General features: G+C 37.2%; 1 long non-coding RNA gene across 1 annotated transcript; it reads left to right on the top strand.

Annotated features, from left to right (window-relative positions):
* The first annotated feature begins 455 nt into the window (after positions 1 to 455).
* On the top strand, positions 456 to 18528 carry LOC140596412 (uncharacterized). The gene is made up of 4 exons (XR_011998402.1): positions 456 to 716; positions 3220 to 3341; positions 17109 to 17224; positions 18448 to 18528. It is a non-coding gene; the product is annotated as an uncharacterized lncRNA (long non-coding RNA).
* Positions 18529 to 19300: the final 772 nt, after the last annotated feature.

Here is a 19300-nt window from a genome sequence, read left to right as displayed (position 1 = left end):
CTATGCCTTGCCTTAAATGTAGAAGAAGGAAATTTGACCAAGCAGTAAGGGTAAATGTACTGATGGTCAATCTAGATTTGGGTATCCCTTGAATGTTTGAGTTTAGTCATTTTCAGCCACGCCAGCCACAACTCAACAATAGTAGTCCACACAGTGGCTGGCTTGGGTTTGGGAGGCAGAGGAGCTCATGCTATCCATTTAGTCAGGATCCTTGTGCCAAGTTTTCCCGTGAACAGCTAGTGAGGGCCACTGAGTGCAATCTACCTCCACAGATTATAAAGAAAGTCTAGAAGGAAGCTAATGCAATGTTCTGACGTCTATTTTTATCCTGGAAAGAACTGTTTGTCTCTCAGTTCTGCTCTGAGTCCATTTTGCCAAACTGAGCTTTATTACTTTGCAGCGAGAGAAGTGAGGTCTCCCAAAAAAGTCGAAAGAAAGCAATGAAATAGACACTCTACATTGTCCTTCCAGATCCTGTGGGATGAAGGGTAGACGTGAGTTAGCAACATAATTTAGTTTGTCTCCTTTTTGCAAAAGTGTTTATTTACCCGAAAGATTCCTGCATCCAATTCTAAAGCATGCCAGCTGCCTAAAAGAGAGGCTCAGAGAGGCAGAAAGCTTTGGTCATCGGGACCTGTATTGAGGGATTACTCCCCAGGAGAAGTGAAAAGAGGATTCTAGAAGAGATTGATCAGCGTTTCAGCAGAGGAACCAAAGTGAAGTGAAGTGTATCTTAACATGTCATTTTAATGAGGCATGAAAGTGACTGCAAGAGTAATGTGTGAACAGGGCATTTTGCCCCGCTAAATGCATTCTATTTTTGTTTACCTTATAATGAAAACACCACAGGGTCAGGGTGGGCTGTCACAAGCAGAATGTTGAGTCATGAGCACACCCTACTGGTTTGGTACGAGACAACGATAACAGACCATAGAAACTCTCAAAGATTTTTTTGACTTTTTTTAAAACTGTGAACATAACAAAGCATAATATTCTGTAATTTTAATGTCATACTAATTAATATGTACAATATGTACATCTTCATACAGATTAATATATATAATACATTTATTTCAAGAGAATCAAATCTTTTCTGAGGCTTCGGATGACTTCATATGCTTCCCTTCCCTCTTTCTCTATTTTTAGCATTCTTTTAACACTTTCAGCTCTCATTTAGTTTTGGCAGACTCTGGATGCACCCCTAGGAGGACCCTTTTGAAGTGAGTCGGTCTGATCCCGGATCCGCAGAGCCACCTGCAGATGTCACACTGAAACAGTGCTCCTGACACACCACCTGTTTTTCCTTGTTCTCCTTCAATTTCTGCTTTCATCAAGCAAATTCTTCAAACAGCTGGGTGGTGCCAACACATGGAGCCCCCTGGGGAGTACATTTTTTTTTCCACACTGGAAAACCAAACTTAATTGCTCAGTCACATTTGGAGTACTTTTTCCACTCCGCGGATACTTTACTCATGTTAGCTGTATTTGAATTAGAAAATCGCAACGTTTTCAGCCACACAAGAGGAACACAAATTAATCTAAGCATGAATTTTAGGGAAAGATCAATAGGTAGCCATAAGTATGTGGCTAAAAGAATGTGTCACGTGATCATTTCCAACTACTGTCTTCCTGACCAAAGACAGTTATTTAGAAAGAGATGCTGGGTGGATCACAGTGATGAACTAAGAGTTTGGGATTTATTCTTTTGCTTTGTTTTGTTTTGTTTTTCACCTAGTACTAGTGATCAAGCCTCCCTGGCTATTTTTATATCATGATTTTACTGCATCTCCATAGCAGTGCACTGAAATTTTATTATTACTATATTCTCAGGCTCCAGACATTAAGGGATGAGGAGCAAGTAACAAAATTCCTATAAGTAAACACAGGCAAAGAAAAACAAAATTATCATTCTACTTTCGTGTAACCCAATCTTTTGTTTTAGAGATCAGAAAACTATATGCATACCGTGGTACAAAAGGAATTTCTTCCCAACTTTTATATTGTTCAGGCATAAAAAAAAAAAGTTAGGACCAAATATTAAGCCTCTTCTAGGATAATAAAATAAAACTCAAAAAAATCTTGTGCAGGCACAAAATATAATTAATATTTGGCAATATTTGCCCTCCATATGTTTTTGGCTCACAGCTCACTCCGACCCAAAGAACTTCCCATCACATTATTCATTTTACAATAGCAACATTCCTTAATTTGAGGTTTACTCTTTCAAAACTTGGACTTACACTATGGTGTTAAAATTAAAATCTGCTAGACAATTGTATAAAAATGGCAAAGTAAATTCCGTGAGTCCAAGTGCTGTAGCTATATATTTCTGTTACCTCTCTGAAACCCAATATGCATTCTGCTAACATATAAATCTAACAAAACACAGTTTTGATTATATCCCTCAAGATCCTTTAATGGCTACAAAATTAAGTTTTAAAATCTTATCCTAACATGCCAGTCCTCTTCAGTCAACTTCTCCATCTCGGGCCCTTACAACCCCTGTTTGGACACCCCTATATTCCAGCCTAATTGAATTATTTTGTTTCTTTGACCATATCATATGCCTTTTTCAGTGTGACTCTGCTGGCATCCAAACACTACCACTGATCAAGTCAAATTTCCTTCAAATCACATTCAGTAACAGTGATGATAACAACGATGATAAGAGAAGCAACCAGCACTGGTGAGGGCTCATTGTGTGCCAAGCATTGAACGAAGCACTCCACGCACGTCGTATGAACTAAGCACTTTTCACGCGTGAGAGTTCATTCATTCCTCTTGGCAAGCCTAGGTGGTCGATCCTGCTGTTAAGGAGAAACTAAGATACCGTAATATGCAACTTGTCCAGGGTCCCGTAGCTTGTATGAAGAAGAACCCAGAAGGAAAATGACTTCTCCCTCATGAGCATTTCTTGATTTCTCAAATGCTGTAAACCAACTTCATCCAGATTCGTCAGGCAGAACTTGAAGGTTGTTTTGTAGAAATTGTAGTCATCAATCATTTTTAGCCAATGGGTAAGAAGCCAGTCATAGTTCTGTCCTGGAAACCCAATGAAGTCTAGTTCTCTGTCCTCTTAGAGATCCAGCTCCCTCCAAGCAGGGAAGCTTCCCTTTAACCAGAACAAGATTCCAGAAGTAAAATTGCTTTCCTTAACACCACCTGAATTTTTCTGTGTTGCTGTTTAGATACATTGACTTTTTTTTTTTTTTAATTTAGCTGGAATAGCAGTTCCTAGAACGTGATTCCCTAGGAGAATCTGCAAGATCAAAACTATTCTGTAATAATAGTCTGCCTTTTATCAGTGTTTCAACATTTACACCGATGGTACCAAAGCAGTGGTGAGTAAAACTGTTGGAGCCTTAGCACAAATCAAAGCAGTGGCACGAAACTACACCAGAATCTTGTGTTCTTCCAGCAGTTGCCCCAGAGCCTGTGTTCTTGACGCCAGTGCATTCACAGGGGATAAAGTTCCATTTAAGAATGTCCTTGAGAAAGCATAACATTTATTGATTTTATTAAACCTAGACCCTGAGAACATGTCTTTTGAACATTCTGTGGGCAAAATGGAAAATTTCTATTAGTTACATACCAAAGTACAATGGCTGACTCAAGGTAAAACACTTGGGTGATCAAATTACAACCAAACTAGTTTTTTTGTTTTGTTTTGTTTTGTTTTGTTTTGTTTTGTTTTGTTTTAATGGAACACTATTTTTACTTGAAAGAGGAACTAAAAGACAAAATATGGTTATTCAACCTTGAGTATTTGGCAGGCATGTTCCCCAAACTGAATGAAGTGAGCCTGCTCCTTCAAAGAAAGCAATTGACAATATTTGTTGTCAGTGATAAAATTGGATTTTCAAGCAAAACTTAAAATTTTAAGACTTTGATTTCTTTACCATATTGGCAGTTTCCCAATATTTACAAGCTTTCTCATAATATTAGTGTTATGTTAATGACTGTGCTTTTTCTTTTTATTGTAAAATAAAGTGAGTTAACATTTGTAAGATCTGCATGAGTCAGTGCACCAGTGTTTCATAGTGACCAATGCACAATGTTACAAAATCATGCATGGATAAAAGATCCATTTGAAGTGCAAGATAGGCCAACAGATTTTAGTGGAACAGAATACAAAATGTTCATGGGTTTCATTTCAGATTCCACATTGCAATGAATCTTCAATAAACTGCCGTTTCTTATGCTGTGATGTAATACCAAAAATATACAACCAAATTATCTGCAAAAATGTTAAACTACTTATTTTTTCAGCTTCATAAGTCAGATGAGTTATGAAATCAGGATTTCTTTGTATACTTCCACCAAAACGATATATTTCATAGACCAAAGCAGACACATGTGAGAATCGTGGCCTCTTCTAATAATCCAGACATCTGACTAAAGAGATTTTTCAAAAATGTAAAACAATGTTAAGCTTCCCAGTCTTTTTAAGAATGAAGTTATTTTTCACAAATGTTATGTATAACGAAATATTTTATCACCACTTTAAAATTGATCAATAAATATTTTAATTTTTTTTACTTTCAAATTCATAATATACATTCTTACAGGATTTTCAATAAATTTTAAGAGGCACATGGATTCTGAGACTAAGGTCTGAGCCAGGTTGTCATCTTTCCTTAGAGACTACACCTTGCTGGATTCTTATACACTATTCTCCAAAGGATGAATATGCATAGGAAACACACTAATCCACTATCTTTTGTGTGTGTGTAAGATTTATTTATTTATTCATGAGAGACACACACAGAGAGAGAGAGAGAGAGAGAGAGAGAGAGAGAGGCGGAGACAGGCAGAGTGAGAACCAGGCTCCTCGTAGGAAGCCCAATGAGGGACTTGATCCTGTATCCTGGGATCACGCCCTGAGCCAAAGGCAGACGCTCAACTGCTGAGCCACCCAGGCGTCCCCACTAATCCACGTATCTTGAGTATATTTAATTTTACCAGTGAGCACCCAATTTAACAATCACTGTTGTAATTAGAAAATATCAAATTTGCAAATTAAAATCATTTCTGACATTCACTATGTGATTAAAAAAGCCTCATGTGCTGACCAAGAGGGAGACATGAGCATACAAAGTAACTGGAACATGGACTTTCTCAGCAGAATTCCAGCTGACGACACCTGGAGTTTGAATTCCCTATTAGAATTCAGAATTCAGCAACTGAGTTTTAACTTAATCATAATAAGAATCAGGTAATACAATACCATCTATGCTGAAGTATTTAAAGTAAAACTATAGACATTTTAATGCCCAACCAGATGCCACTTGTCATTGAATCTTCTAGTTCTTTTTATGTGTCTCTTTCAGGATACGTAGTTATAAAACCTCCCAATTCTTAGTTAGAAGCTTTGTGTGCATTTATTCTATTCCCTAGTCTCTTCACAAATTCTGACATATTACCTATCCCACGACTGCAAACTATAATTAGGTAAACCAGATACGAAGAAGCAAGAGAAAATTAACTATGAGTGCTTGCTAGCAGGAAGCTGGGCAGATGGAACATGTAATTTCAGGAATACACAGAGATCAACAGTAAATAGTAAAGAAGAAATGAATATTCCAATGATAGATGAAATACAGCAACAAGTATCCAGGAGCAGATATACTTAGCCACATATACGTAGGATAACAAACATTCAAAGATAGTCTACGTAAAGACCTTGTAACTCAGCAGGAACAGGAACTCGGGGGTAGGACTGGAGTCCTGAGAGTGAAATAAAATAGAAAGTGGAGTTCATAATCTTAGACACATTTGACCATTAATGAGTTATGAGTTTAAAGACTCAGGAATAGGGGAACAAGACAATATTCCAGTTACCAGTCTATCAGGATACATAATTAATAAATATATAATTTTTATTTTGGTTAAGAGATGAATTTAAACATACCGGAAATTTCACTCTTACTATATGAGCCTGCAAATAAAGTAGCAATGACTTTGATATAATGTGGATAAATAGAATCAGTAACAGGGAAGGACAGCTTCAGAACTGTAACTCTTAAAAGCATTTGGGAGAAAATAATTCAAACCCAAGCACAATTTCGGAGTTGAAAAGAAAAAAAAAAAAAAGGCTGGATTTTAATCCTCGCTTGACCATCTTCTAAAAATATAATATTAAAAAAAGGGGATAGCAATTTCTCTCAAACTCATTTTTAACATGGAAGATAATATCTTTGCATTAGTTTAGTTTGGAGTATTGGATATTATGTGTATAAAAAGCATAGTACAAATAAAGTATGTTAGTTGTTTATTAATTTTAACAATAAAGGTCATTGATTTTGATAGCAACAGGATTTTAAAAACTAGCTATTATTGTCATTTCCAAGAAGAAAATATATTTCCATGTGCCATGGCAGCAAGAAACAAATATATAAAAAAAATCATTAAACGTTACATTGTTAAAAGTGTATTTTAAATGGAAAGAGAAAGTGCTAATGGTAGTGCAAAAAAAATTGTTATGTTTCTCATAACAAATATGCTCAGGGGTTTTATTAGCATGCAACAAAGGCTTCAAAGAATTTGGAAATGTTGAGCAACCAAAATTCAGAAATATGGATAAATTTCTGAATAGAAGTACAGGCAAAGAAAAAATTATTTAAAAGTTTATTTAAAAGTCTACAAAATTAAGTCTGAAAAAGATACAAAGTGTAAGATAGATGAATTTTATTTCCTTAGATTTTCCACATGACGAATTTATACTAATCTATCGATGAATTAAAAATTAAATAATTTCCAATGTCTCCTGTACTTTAACTTGGAATAATACATAAATCTTTGAATAAATCTGATTTATTTCTCTACAAGATAAAGTCATTAAAAAATTTTTTTAAATAATGCTGTCCTGAAATTCAAAGAACTTTGAGGTATGTTATGAGACTACTTATAAATATTTTAATCCCTATTGTACTACAGTATCTTGACAGAGGTATTTCATATTGTCCTAGTTCTTCTCCCCTCCCTCAAAAATGATTATCACATAGATGACAGAAATAAAAACACCTAACCTGTGAGGATGACCACATGATTACCTAATCTGAATTGAAGAAGAGAAATTCTTCATGGTAAGTTGAAATGCTCTAAGCCAGCTGTCTTCAAACTTTGGAATGCATACACCCAGGTATACGTTAAGTCTTCCCGTGGGGTATCAAGACATGAACTTCCAAATTCTCAACTTCCATGTGCTTAAATTACCACACGCACGTACACTGTCTTAAATTGATCCTCCTGAGAATACACTTTTAATTGAGCTTCAAGACCTTCTGTCCAATCTCTCTCTCAAGATGGTACTTGCTCATCTCGGAGTTACTGCAGTCCATTTTCTGGGGTGTAAAAACTTCTGGGAAGCCAAACAGAGGTATAAAAATATTATTATTGGTGTTGAGAAAGGAAATGATTAATGACTGGTAATAAATCTTTTCATAAGTCAGGTAGTTTACAATTCTTTGTTTTGAACAAAATTAAGGCAAGACCCAACTGGTAGTGATCTATTATCAAGATGGTTTCTAATAATCTGTGATTTGGAATGATAACTAGGAAGGACTGCAAAGAATTATGCCAAATTCTAATAATAAAACTTCTTCTGTTTCTACCTGCTTATCTACGTGATAAGGTTTCTGAACATGTACATCTAAGCTAACAAAAAAGATATAATTAGAATTCTATTTGAACACTGTCTAAATCCAGCAACAAGGAATATTTAGATACATAAATTAACATTTAAAAGTTCCACCCAGTAAAAGACTTATAAAGAGATGCACTACCAAATTTCTGAATTGTATATTTAAATACTATCTTTCAAAAATTTAGTATATATAAAAAGTTATCAATGTCATAAAAATAAAACTATAGTGAAGATCCAATTCAGAAAAAAAATCATTTATCAGAGATTTACAACCACAGGAAAGTCTAAAATTGTATATTCTAATTATGCGTAATGTACATGTGTTCTTTTTACATGGAAGTATAAGATGATCAGCAAAAGGCATTCAAACATAAATATATTTTCTATATTTTTAAAATACATAATGGTTCATAGCAAATCGCTATGGTATTTAAATTCCAGGAGATGCAATTCAAAAAATGAAGTAGCAGTTTCAATTTAGTTATGCTCATTTACCATATGATGGAAGTTTTTTTTTTAAGTTTCAATATTTATGTTTATAATGAAAACTTTAAAATGGTCAGTTAAATATGAAGTTATCCATAGTTTCACAAAATCCCTTAAGAGGTCCGTGAATAAAAGTTTGAAGTAGAGCGCTCTAGTCTAAATCACAGATACCAGAAGATATTCGAGACTGATACTAAAACCTCACATTGATCACTACAAACAAGGAGGAAAATAGTTGCTTTTTTATTTTGTTTTTTGCTTTTTGTTTTTTGTTTTTCAGTTCAGTGACAATGTCTGGTCTCTGTCACCTCACCACAAAAGATTTATGATTTTGAATGAATAATCAGCAGTGACCATAATTTGTTTTTAGAAAAATTCTCTTTGAAATTTACCTTGATCTTGATAAATTACTGCAGGTTGATCTATATGGGAAAAACTGGCACCAAAAGCTGCAACTGCTTTGAGAGGGGCTTTATGTGATTATTAGATTTCAAAGCCATGGAGCTGTTGCTAATCTTCAAGAGCTCTAAACACGATTGTTTGTGAACACCTCCTTCTTCCTCTAATCTTTCCTCTCTCCCATGTTCTCCAATGCCATCTAAAATACCCATTGACTTCCTTTGAATCAGAAGTTTTAGCAATCTGAATGCCATGTATTTCAAATAATTCATCTAACAGTGTGAAGCATTGGGTAGTACAACTGCTGAGCACCCAGGCATAGTAAAGCGTATCTCCTCTAAGCACTTAAAAATCAGACTGACTATAAAAGTCACATCAAGTGTTCAATAAATTTTTCCATAGCATTTGACTATTTCAGGAGCGCAGTAAGAAGTATAATACTTTCCTTTTCAGAGCACTGACATTTATTACTTTGTACAAATTGAGTATCTGAAACCCAGAAAACCACTGCAGATACAGTAGAAAAAAAAAGTCAATCGCTTTTCTGATTGCTTTAATAAAAGTTATAGTGATTCTTTATATTTAACATCTGTACAACCAAAAAGTGTGTGTGTGTGTGTGTGTGTGTGTGTGTGTGTGTAAATGGGACCTCCAGCTGCTCTTAGATTGAAGGAATCTCCATGGCATCAGCAGACAGGAATGATATTTCATTCACCCGTTGGCCATGGTAAAGGAATCAACAAGATCCACATGGTTGTTCTGGGTGTTAAAGTGTGTCTGCTTTGTAATCGTTGTCTGAGACCCAAGCTCTTGCTTTATAGTGCTTAAATAATTGATTTCACCCAGCCTTCAGTCAGAGTTAGAAAACCCCAAATATTTTCCCATTAATCCTTAGAGTCGGGCACTGCTTAGTTTCAAATTCATGGATTCATGGGAAATCATAGAGTTTACAAAGAAATTCATTTTGGCTGGGAACAAAAATAAAAGCTTCATGTGGATGATTTCTTAATGTGTTGAACCAGAGCTACAGGTCGATGTGGCAAAACAAGAATATTATTAAACTCACGAAAGATGTGAGTTTGCTGGTCTATTGCTGTGTAGGTTATTTCGTGTGTAAGTCATTGTTATTTTTTTAAATAAGTAAATTTACCAAAAAGAAGAGAGATCTAATAAAAACACAGGAAATTAGCCACATGCTATAAAACATTAGATAACTGGCCCTTCAGATCAGTAACCCCCTGATGAAGAACTCAAAGGTGAAAAAACATTCTGAATGTTGGAGCCACCAAAAGAAGTAAATTTAATGGGAATATATTCCTGGAAGGAAAGCATTCAGAGTGTTCTGTCGACTGCTCTAACCTATGAAATTCTAATTTTATTCACTGTTGGAATTAAAGGTAGATATATGTTTATTCACAACAGAAATACAAACTTAACTTTCATTGTATTTGAGTATTTGACGTTCTGAAAGAATTTGAAGCAGGTCACAAACTAAAGCACGGTATGAGATAAATCACTTAAAGATAAATATAACACAGTTTTTTGAAGAAAACTGGAATAACTGCTCTAAGACATCTGAGTTGAGTAGATTACCATACTAAGGCAATAAATTTGGCTGTAAGGCTTTTGACTGCAAACCAAAGGATGGGAAACCTACTGTGTTGCATTGTTTCCACATTTTGCCATTAGAGAGTATAAAAACTCACCTAATGACACTATTTCTCCTAGAATGAAAATTGTGTGTATATACTGTAGCCAGCCATATGGATGTTGTGTACTTGTAGACACGTGCAATAGGCACAAAGGTGGTGATAGATGCGTCAAGATGTCAGACGCATCAAGCTCTATAGGATACAGCATGGATAGTAATTTAGTTCCAATCATTATTAAACTATATATTAATGCTTACAGGAAGCATAAGCCCATCAACATAACATCCTGTAGAACAAAGAATTTTCTGAATTTTTAAAAGAGAATCTAGGACACCTGGGTGGTTCAGTCAGTTAATTGTCCAACTGTTGATTTCCACTCAGCTCATGATCTCAGGGTTGTGAGATTGAGCCCCAACATGAGCTCTGGACAGAGCACTGGACAGAGAGTTTGCTTGAGATTCTCTCTCTCTCTCTCTCTTTCTCTTTCTGCACCCCCTCACACTCTGGCACACACTCTCTCTCTCCCTCTCTAACATAAAATAAAATAAAATAAAATAAAATAAAATAAAATAAAATAAAATAAAATAGTAAAGTAAAATAAAATAAAATAAAGTAAAATAAAATAGATTGCTATGCTGCTGAATTTAGTACAAAGTGGGTAGGGAAGAAATGATTCACTTTTCTAAAATTGGCTTGGAAATTTTGACAAGTACGTTTTAATTTTAGTGTTTCTCCTTAAGATCATTCCACAACTATGTGGAAACCTGTCATGACAGATTTTAGAAAAAGGTATTTTTTTTTATTCCGGTATAATTAACATACAATATGCTATTAATCTCATGTATACAATATAGTGATTCCATACAATATAGCGTTCTATACAACACTCGGTGCTCATCACAAGTGCTCTCCTCAATCCCTATCACCTATTTCACCCATCCCCCTTCTGGCATCCACCAGTTTGTTCTCTATAGTTAAGAGTCTGGTTTTTCAGTTTGTCTCTTTTTTCTCCTTTTTAAAAAAAAAAAGATTTTTAATGCTATAATCTGTGGTCATAGCTCTGATCTGTTAAATCTTATACATAAAACTGTGAGGTGATAAGCTTTAGTACCCACATTATCAGGTTTATGTATGTATATAAAAAAATTAGAAAGATCATCATATAGCCTATTAAAACGCTTCTTCGTCGACCCCAGGGTAGCTCCTTGCAGAATGAGCAGAGGTGATCTCTTTCCCCTTTGTACACACGCCTGAGCAGAGACCTGATGGAAGAGTTATTCTCACAGGGATTCCAAATGATAAATCTTTGTGTCACTTTATGGTGTAAATTATATGATTGGTTCAATGCCTTGCCTTTTTATAATTTTTTCCTTAACTTAGCAAGAAAAAGATCACTATCTGTTTTTAAGTTAATGGAATTTTTGCATGGGAAGATTTATGTAATGGAAGATAAGAAGAAATATGTGGGGTTTTTTTAGCAATACTTGGTGAGAAAAGACAGAAATCAATTACTTTATTAAAAAAAAAAACAGTTTCCATGTTGCAAAGAAACATACATTGTAAGCCGATGGAACAGCATGTCCATTGATTTTCCCGGGGTGATGATTGATTCCAAGAAGGAGACCCTTTTGGAGGTACAGCCTCTGTACAGGACTCAAGAGCACAGGTCGCGTCTCTAAAAGACCTACCCATTTATATCTTTCTCAGTCTTCTGGCAGCCGCACTACAACTGTGTAATAATGGCTTCAACAACATAATCCTTTAAAGAAAATGAGGGCACTTGAGATTTCCTGAGATCTAAATAAAAAAAAAAAAGAAAAAGAAAAGAAAATCTGGCACACAATACCACACCTTTAAGCTCAAAAAAAAAAAAAAAAACCAACCAAACAAACAAAAAACTAACAACCTACAACAACAAAAACCTTTATCACAGTTTTTTTAAATCAGAATTTTTACTTTTTTTTAGTGGGCTCCACACCCAGCACGGATCCCAACGGGGGGCTTGATTTCGCAACCCTGAGATCAAGACCTGAGCTAACATCAAGAGTCAGACACTCAACCAGCCACCCAGGTGCCCCAGAATTTTTACTTTTTTTAAAAAGAAAGTACAGATTATCACTTTGCCTCAAGTGTTTGGCAGAGATACAGAATCACTGAATCATTTATTCAAACACTATTTCTTGAGCACTCCCTTAGCAGCATGCCAGGCACCAGGAGGACACTTGGAAGATAGGATGGAACAAAACAAATTATCTTCACGGGGCTTATTCTCTAGGGATAGGACAAACAATAAACAGCTATGCATGATGTTAGATTATGAGCAGTGCTAGCAGAAAGGATAAAGCAGTAAAGGAGGATGAGATGTACTGGGAGTTGTGTGAAGGTTGCAATTTTCCATGGGTGGATGGAGGAAGGCAGCCCTGAGAAGGCATCTAGGGAGTCAAGAGGGAACCTGCTGGTGTATTCCAAGACCATCATAGAAGCCAATGTAGAAACGAATGGTGACAGAAAGATTCAGATTCTTTTAATTTTCTGAGACATTAAATTTTATTTAGGGGCACCTGGGTGGCTCAGTCGGTTAAGTGACGGACTGGATTTTGGCTCAGGTCATGATCCCAGGGTCCTGGGACCCAGCCCTACTTGGGGCTCCATGCTTAGTGGGGAGTCTGCTTGAGACTCTAACTCTCCCTCTCCCCACCCTTCCCCCTGCTTGTGCGCACTCTCTCTCTCTTCCTCCCTCTCTCAACTCAATAAAGAAATCTGTAAAAAATTTTTTTTTATTTAAAAGTAGAGGAAAATAAACTTGATTTTTGCTGGTGAAGTGGCTATATTTTTAGTGGCAGGAAATGCTATGTCTCTGAAAGCGGTTCTCTCATCTGGAAAGCTGGAACAGAGGTAGCTATTACCTCACGTGTCGTTCTTCTCTCTTACACCTCAATAGTTTTTTAGGAAGAACAGATGGGGAATTGGTAGGTTTCGATACTCAGAGTGATTTTTGCTCTATAAAAAAGACCATTGTCAGAAATTGCAAAAACCAATGTAAAAAACAGGAAAACATATTCAATTGATTAAATCTGCAAATATGGAGATAGATTTGACTTCTACTACTAGGAATAAATGTGCTACAGTCCCTTCTTGGCAGTGTGAACCCATTTCATGAGCAGAATGTCAAGCAACTTTTCATAATAAAGTACACAATCCAAAGATCCTTTCTTCCTAAATGCACAAACTCTTCCAACCCCGTGATGTTGGTCATCAGCGTATTGTAACAAAGAAGCATTTATTTATTTTCCTCACTCCTCCATCCCTCCCTACCTGCAAAGAACAGGCCAGCCTGCAAACTTATTCCTTATAAATGCACAGGATATTTTGTTAAGCAATACCCAGAAAAGCCAAATGAAAAAAAGGAAAATCAGTAAATTTAACAATAAACAATGAGCATTAAACCACATGGCAAAAGGAGACAGGAGTATGCAGAAAATGCACATGGAAAGAGAAGCTACCTCATCACTGGATGAAATGATCTCATCTAGACACTTTTTCACAACAAATTTGGAGTTCTGAGCCCAAAAACAAACCTCATAAATAGTAAGTGTTGCAAAATGTAAGATGACGGGACCAAAGGAATCTTCCCATTTTTACTGAAGTACCATTTACACATAGACGGTCTATACTTTCTTTTTCATACAGCTTATTTTCTTTCCCTCTTCATGAAGGAGCATGTACTTGTGGTGGCTTTTAATCTTAGGGAAAGCAATCAATGTACAGGGATCTCTGTTCTAAACTAAGATTATTTTGCCAGATGTTAAGCAGCTCTCACTGACTTTTTTTTAATTCAACCATGAACATATCATTTTGCACCTAATTTAACAGGGCTCTAAAGGAATCAGAATCTCCTATCTCCAAATATAAACATATTTTAATTGCAGTTCTTGGAGATGCTTCGGTTTCCATGCTGGGTACCTGCAACCCAATGCTTTCAAGTTAAGCTTGCCATTTCCAAATTTGTTCATAAAAGAAAAACTGGATGGTTAAAATCACCTTGCAGGTGTTTCATTATTCCACACCACATCCAATAAGAAGACCGTCTAAATTTCAGATAAATTCCACTCAGAGTAACCAAATCATAAATATATTTTCATTATTTTGCTATTCAGTGACTCAGATATGCTATTATTCAACTTATTTTAAGGACTTTCCAAGTGTATTGTTTTTCTGAACTGTTTAAGTGGTTCTAAAATATTTTCTCCGAGCTGAGACCTGTAATTAAGGACTTAATTTAAGAAAATTTGTTGTGTTATATCTACTTATGTTGAATGTGGTTTATAACTAATTTTGGATTCATTGGAGATTTGCATATCAAAAAATAGTGAATTGAAAGAAATATTAGCTGTATTTAAAATATCTGAATGATATTCTTTTTCTTAAGATTTTATTTATTTATTCATGAGAGACACAGAAAGAGAGACAGAGCCACAGGCAGAGGGAGAAGCAGGTTCCCTGTAGGGAGCCTGATGCGGGACTCGATCTCAGGACCCCAGGATCACAACCTGAGCTGAAGGCAGATGCTCAACCGCTGAGCCACCCAGGTGCCCCTGAATGATATTCTTAATACAAAATCATCTTCTATGCTCCTCTCATTGGTGCTCGTTTTTACCGCATACAATTTCCAATCTGAGTTCTGAGATGGGGCTGGGGCTGGGATTTCGGCCTTCTTATAAGCTAGCACAGCAGCCTGTCCGTGTTTCATGGACGCATTTCATGGACACTGACCGATGACCCAAGTCTCCTGGGTCAGAGACAAGGGAGCAGCAGAGCAAGGAGCTTGGGCATTAGGTTTGCAGTGATTCCTCACATCCACCGGGTCCCACGGTGCACACAGAGAGCCCGGTCTTAGGCTCGGTGGGTTTGCATCCCAGCTGATCAACACGGCCTGGGAGATGGAGCACAAAGCAAGCCTGCTCCTTGTCCCTGAAGGACGAGCCTCGCCCCAGGAAATGGGCCACGTGGAGAGTGGTCAGGGCCTCTCATCCTCGGCAAACTCAAGCAGGTGGTACCCACAGGATGCTCGGCACCCTTGGGGGTGCCTCTACCAACTGATATTTGAGTGAAGTTTGATTCAAAAAATCCTGATTGAGATCGATTTCTATTCAATTGAAGAAAATCTATTCCTATTCTTTCTGTCTGTCTGTCTCTCTCTCACATGCACGTACCTCTTACACTGACTTAAAATCAGCTGAAACCTAAAGCTTAAGGAATAAACCCCACACAGCCTACCTGTTCCAAGTCAATCAGACGACATCAGCGACAGAAGCAAAGGTGGTATTTTGTGTGTGTTCAATTCTTTGCTCAGAAACAGAATGCTACATGGATTGAGCAATTTTGGAACGTTGCCCCCTGTCCTTTTGGACTGAACTGAGGGCACCTCCTTCTCCATGGGACACCAAAATACAAAAGCTACAAATCTCCAGCGTTATGATGATAAACCATATTTAAAATGGTGAAAGCTGAAAGGGAGGCCGAGCATGAGAGCCTCCTAACTCTGGGAAAAGAACTAGGGGTGGTAGAAAGGGAGGTGGGCAGGGGGTGGGGGTGACTGGGTGACGGGCACTGAGGGGGGCACTTGATGGGATGAGCACTGGGTGTTATGCTATATGTTGGCAAATTGAACACCAATAAAAAATAAATTTATAAAAAGTAAAAAATAAAAAATAAAATGGTGAAAGCTGCTAGCACTTTAAACAAAATATTGCTTGTCTGTCTGTCTGGACAGTCTGTCCAGACTAATCTGGCAATATTTTTACAAATTAAAAATAAAGTCCTATATTACTTTACCTCAGTCTATAGAGGTAAAAGTGTTCACACTTATCTGATGATAAAATGCACATGTTTTTCTGTGACATTTGGGCTAAATACTGTGTGGCTCATGATCTTATATTCCAGCGGGGCCTGTGTGATTCCTGGTTTGTGCTTTAAAGCATCACATGCAAAAGAGAATGGCAGCGACAATAGGAAAGCCTAAGCAAGGAACGACATTCTGTTAAAAAAGAGGTCTTAGGTTCAGTCTATTTACCCACATTTGGAAGGTTTTACAAATATCTCCTTGAAGGACAGTTTGCCTCTTAAGAGAATTAGAAAGATGAGGTTTATAAAGTGCATCAGAAATAATAAAATTATACGTTAAGTGGCAATTTTTAACTTCAATACATGCATAAATGTCTACTGTAGGCTTTAGAGACTGGATAATATATTTAACCAAGCCTAACTGTAGCCAAGCATTTCCAAAAGTTGTAACTGCAGTAACTGTAGAAAAGGTCTGGAAAAGAGCCCAGACAAATGGACCCCTTTAACATTAGCCATCCCAAAATGTCCTTTCAATCTTAAGAGAGTATAGATGGTTTCATTAAAGGGAGAAACAAAATCAGGGTAAAAGAAACTTATCCATAACGTTACTCCAACCAGCACTTCATGCAGATGATTTTAATTTCATTAGACCAAGAAACTGCAGCAATGACACCACCTTTTAGGTAGTTTTGCTAGTTCTTTTGGTTTGCTTACTGAAACTTGCCATCTACGTATCCAGGGAGCATTAATTACACCACTGAGTCTTGAAGCTAGAGCAAAAGAAAAGATTGAAACGAGGTCTCTGTTTCCAGGAGTTCCCATTCCAGTGTTGAAAAAACTTCCAAAAGCCACTAACGACATCAAATGTGGCAGGACACCTGTTAGGTGCAGTTGACCACCACCGTGTGCCTAGGCTCTGAGGACTTGAACTCCCTACTAGCTCTAGGGCCAGCACCTTTGGATAACACACTCACTTGTTCTGAGTTATTCTACTACAATTAAATAAGGTGAGTTGACATTTTCCCTTATTTCCCACACTTGCATACCAGAAAGTCACACCTTTTTTTTTTTTTTTTTTTTAGAATATCGTAAGGACTCAATAATGCCTCCAAAAAACGAAGTCAAAGTCCTTACAGTCCCAAGGGTTTTGGCACAACTTGGATGCTTTGATGTGTGATTCTTAAAAGGAAATAGAGTGGTAAGTGCCTATCATGTAAGCTACCATTTATTGAGTGTAGACACCATGCTAGTCCTTTTACGGGTTTTTTTCCACTTATGCCTTAAAACACTGCTATACGAGAGGCACAACTGGGATTCCTATTTGGAGGTGACACCTACGCTAAGAAGAAATTAGATAATGCCCCCAAATACACATCAGTCCTGAGAGGAGTAGGATTCAGACCAAGGCTTCACTGTCTCTTAGCTGTGTGATTTTGTCACAGTTAACTAAATGGATCTTTTTCTAAATGTGCCAAGTGTTCTTCTTAGGCATGTCTCCTTTTTCAAATTTTATAATTCATAGTCTCTAGAAAACAAAAAAAAGATGTTTCCCTGTGATCTTTAAAAGTGGCAAAAAGGTGTCTTCAGAAAGAATGCTCTTTCCCTCTGCATTAGTTTGCTAAGGATTCCTTAACAAAGTCCCACAAACTCGGTGGCTTGAATAACAGAAACTTCCTATCTCACTGTTCTGGAAGCCAGAAGTCCCAGATCGAAGTGCTGGAGGGGTTGATTCCTTTCAGGCGGAGTATAAGGGAAAATCTCTTCTGTGCCGTTCTCCCAGCTTCTGGTGGTTCCCTGGCAATTTTAGGTGTTCCTTAATCTCTAGATCTCTGTCTTCCTCTTCACAAAGCATTCACCCTGTACACAAGTCTGTGTCCAAATTTCCTCTTTGATAAGGACACAACCATACTGGATTACGGGCCCATCCTACTCTTGTATGACCTCTTCTTTACTAAACACAACCGTAATGACCCTATTTCCAAATATGGTCCTATTCTGGTTGGTCCTTCAAGATACGAATTTGGGGAGGATGCATTTCAATCCATAACACCACCCAAAATAAAGTGTGTTCACAGAAATTAAATGGAATAGGAACAGCTCCCCCTAAAATTTCACAGTGCACTACTCACTACTCATCATGAAACTTCCCTCTGTTTTTTAAAAAAGATTTATTTATCTATTTATTTATTTATCTATTTATTTGTTTATTTATTTATTTATTTATTTATTTATGAGAGAGGGAGAAAGAGAGAAAGAGAGAAAGCCAGTGGGGGTTGGGCAGAGACAGAAGGAGACAAGCAGACTCCCTGCTGAGGGCAGAGCCTGAAGGGGATGGATCTCACAACCCTGAGATCAAGGCCTGAGCAGAAACCAAGAGTCGGGTGCTTAACTGACGTGAACTTTTTCTCTGCTTTAATTCAGCAAACCACAGATTGCAAACTCAAAAACATACAGGTGGATAATGATAGGCACGGAGCTGAGGGGTGCAAGTGAGTAGACATGTATTGTACACATGAAACATGTGGCCGGCGGTGAAGCAGGAACACGCGTGTCCCGCCCTCGGAGGGAGCTGCTTCCCAGTGCTAACCAATTGATGCCATAAAGAGAATTCTTCAAGACTTTTTGGGAATTCTTATGTTTATGTGTAATCACCCATACTAAACATAGATTCATACTAATCACCTACTCCACACACACACACACACACACACACACACACTCACCACACTGAACCACTATATAAGTTGGCAGATTCCAGTCCATAGTTCTGTAATTCCTGGTCCCATGTGCACATTTTCACCTCAAGGTTCTCCTCAGGCTGCAAGTGCGCTGTATGGAGATACTCCTGGGATCTCTTCTCTCTGCACAGTCTTTCTTGGCAATCTCAGGCCTCAAGATCAGCTCTCAAAATTTAACTTTTAAATGTTCTTTTACCCTGGCTTTTGGCCTGTGGTTCAGTCATACATTTCCAACCACTAGCCAGTTGGAATTCCCAACCTCAAACGAACTAATTATCTTCCACGAAGGATACCATCACTGCCCACATCACTTTCCACATCATGGGAAGCTATGGAAGCTCTGGCTTCCATCTTGTAACTTCTGTATCTAACAAATGATAAATCTGTTCCAGAGCCCCTTTCCAAGAGTTGGGAAGTTAAATAATGCTCACACAGATAATCCTTTATGTGACTTGAATGTAAATTCATCCTACTTTCTAGAGCAGCTAGCAACCCGGAGAGAAAATTAAAATGCCAACCAATCTTCACTGAGTGTT

Source organism: Vulpes vulpes, unplaced genomic scaffold, assembly GCF_048418805.1.
Source record: "Vulpes vulpes isolate BD-2025 unplaced genomic scaffold, VulVul3 Bu000000642, whole genome shotgun sequence".
NCBI classification, from domain to species: domain Eukaryota; kingdom Metazoa; phylum Chordata; class Mammalia; order Carnivora; family Canidae; genus Vulpes; species Vulpes vulpes.
This window is presented reverse-complemented; position numbering and strand designations above follow the sequence as displayed.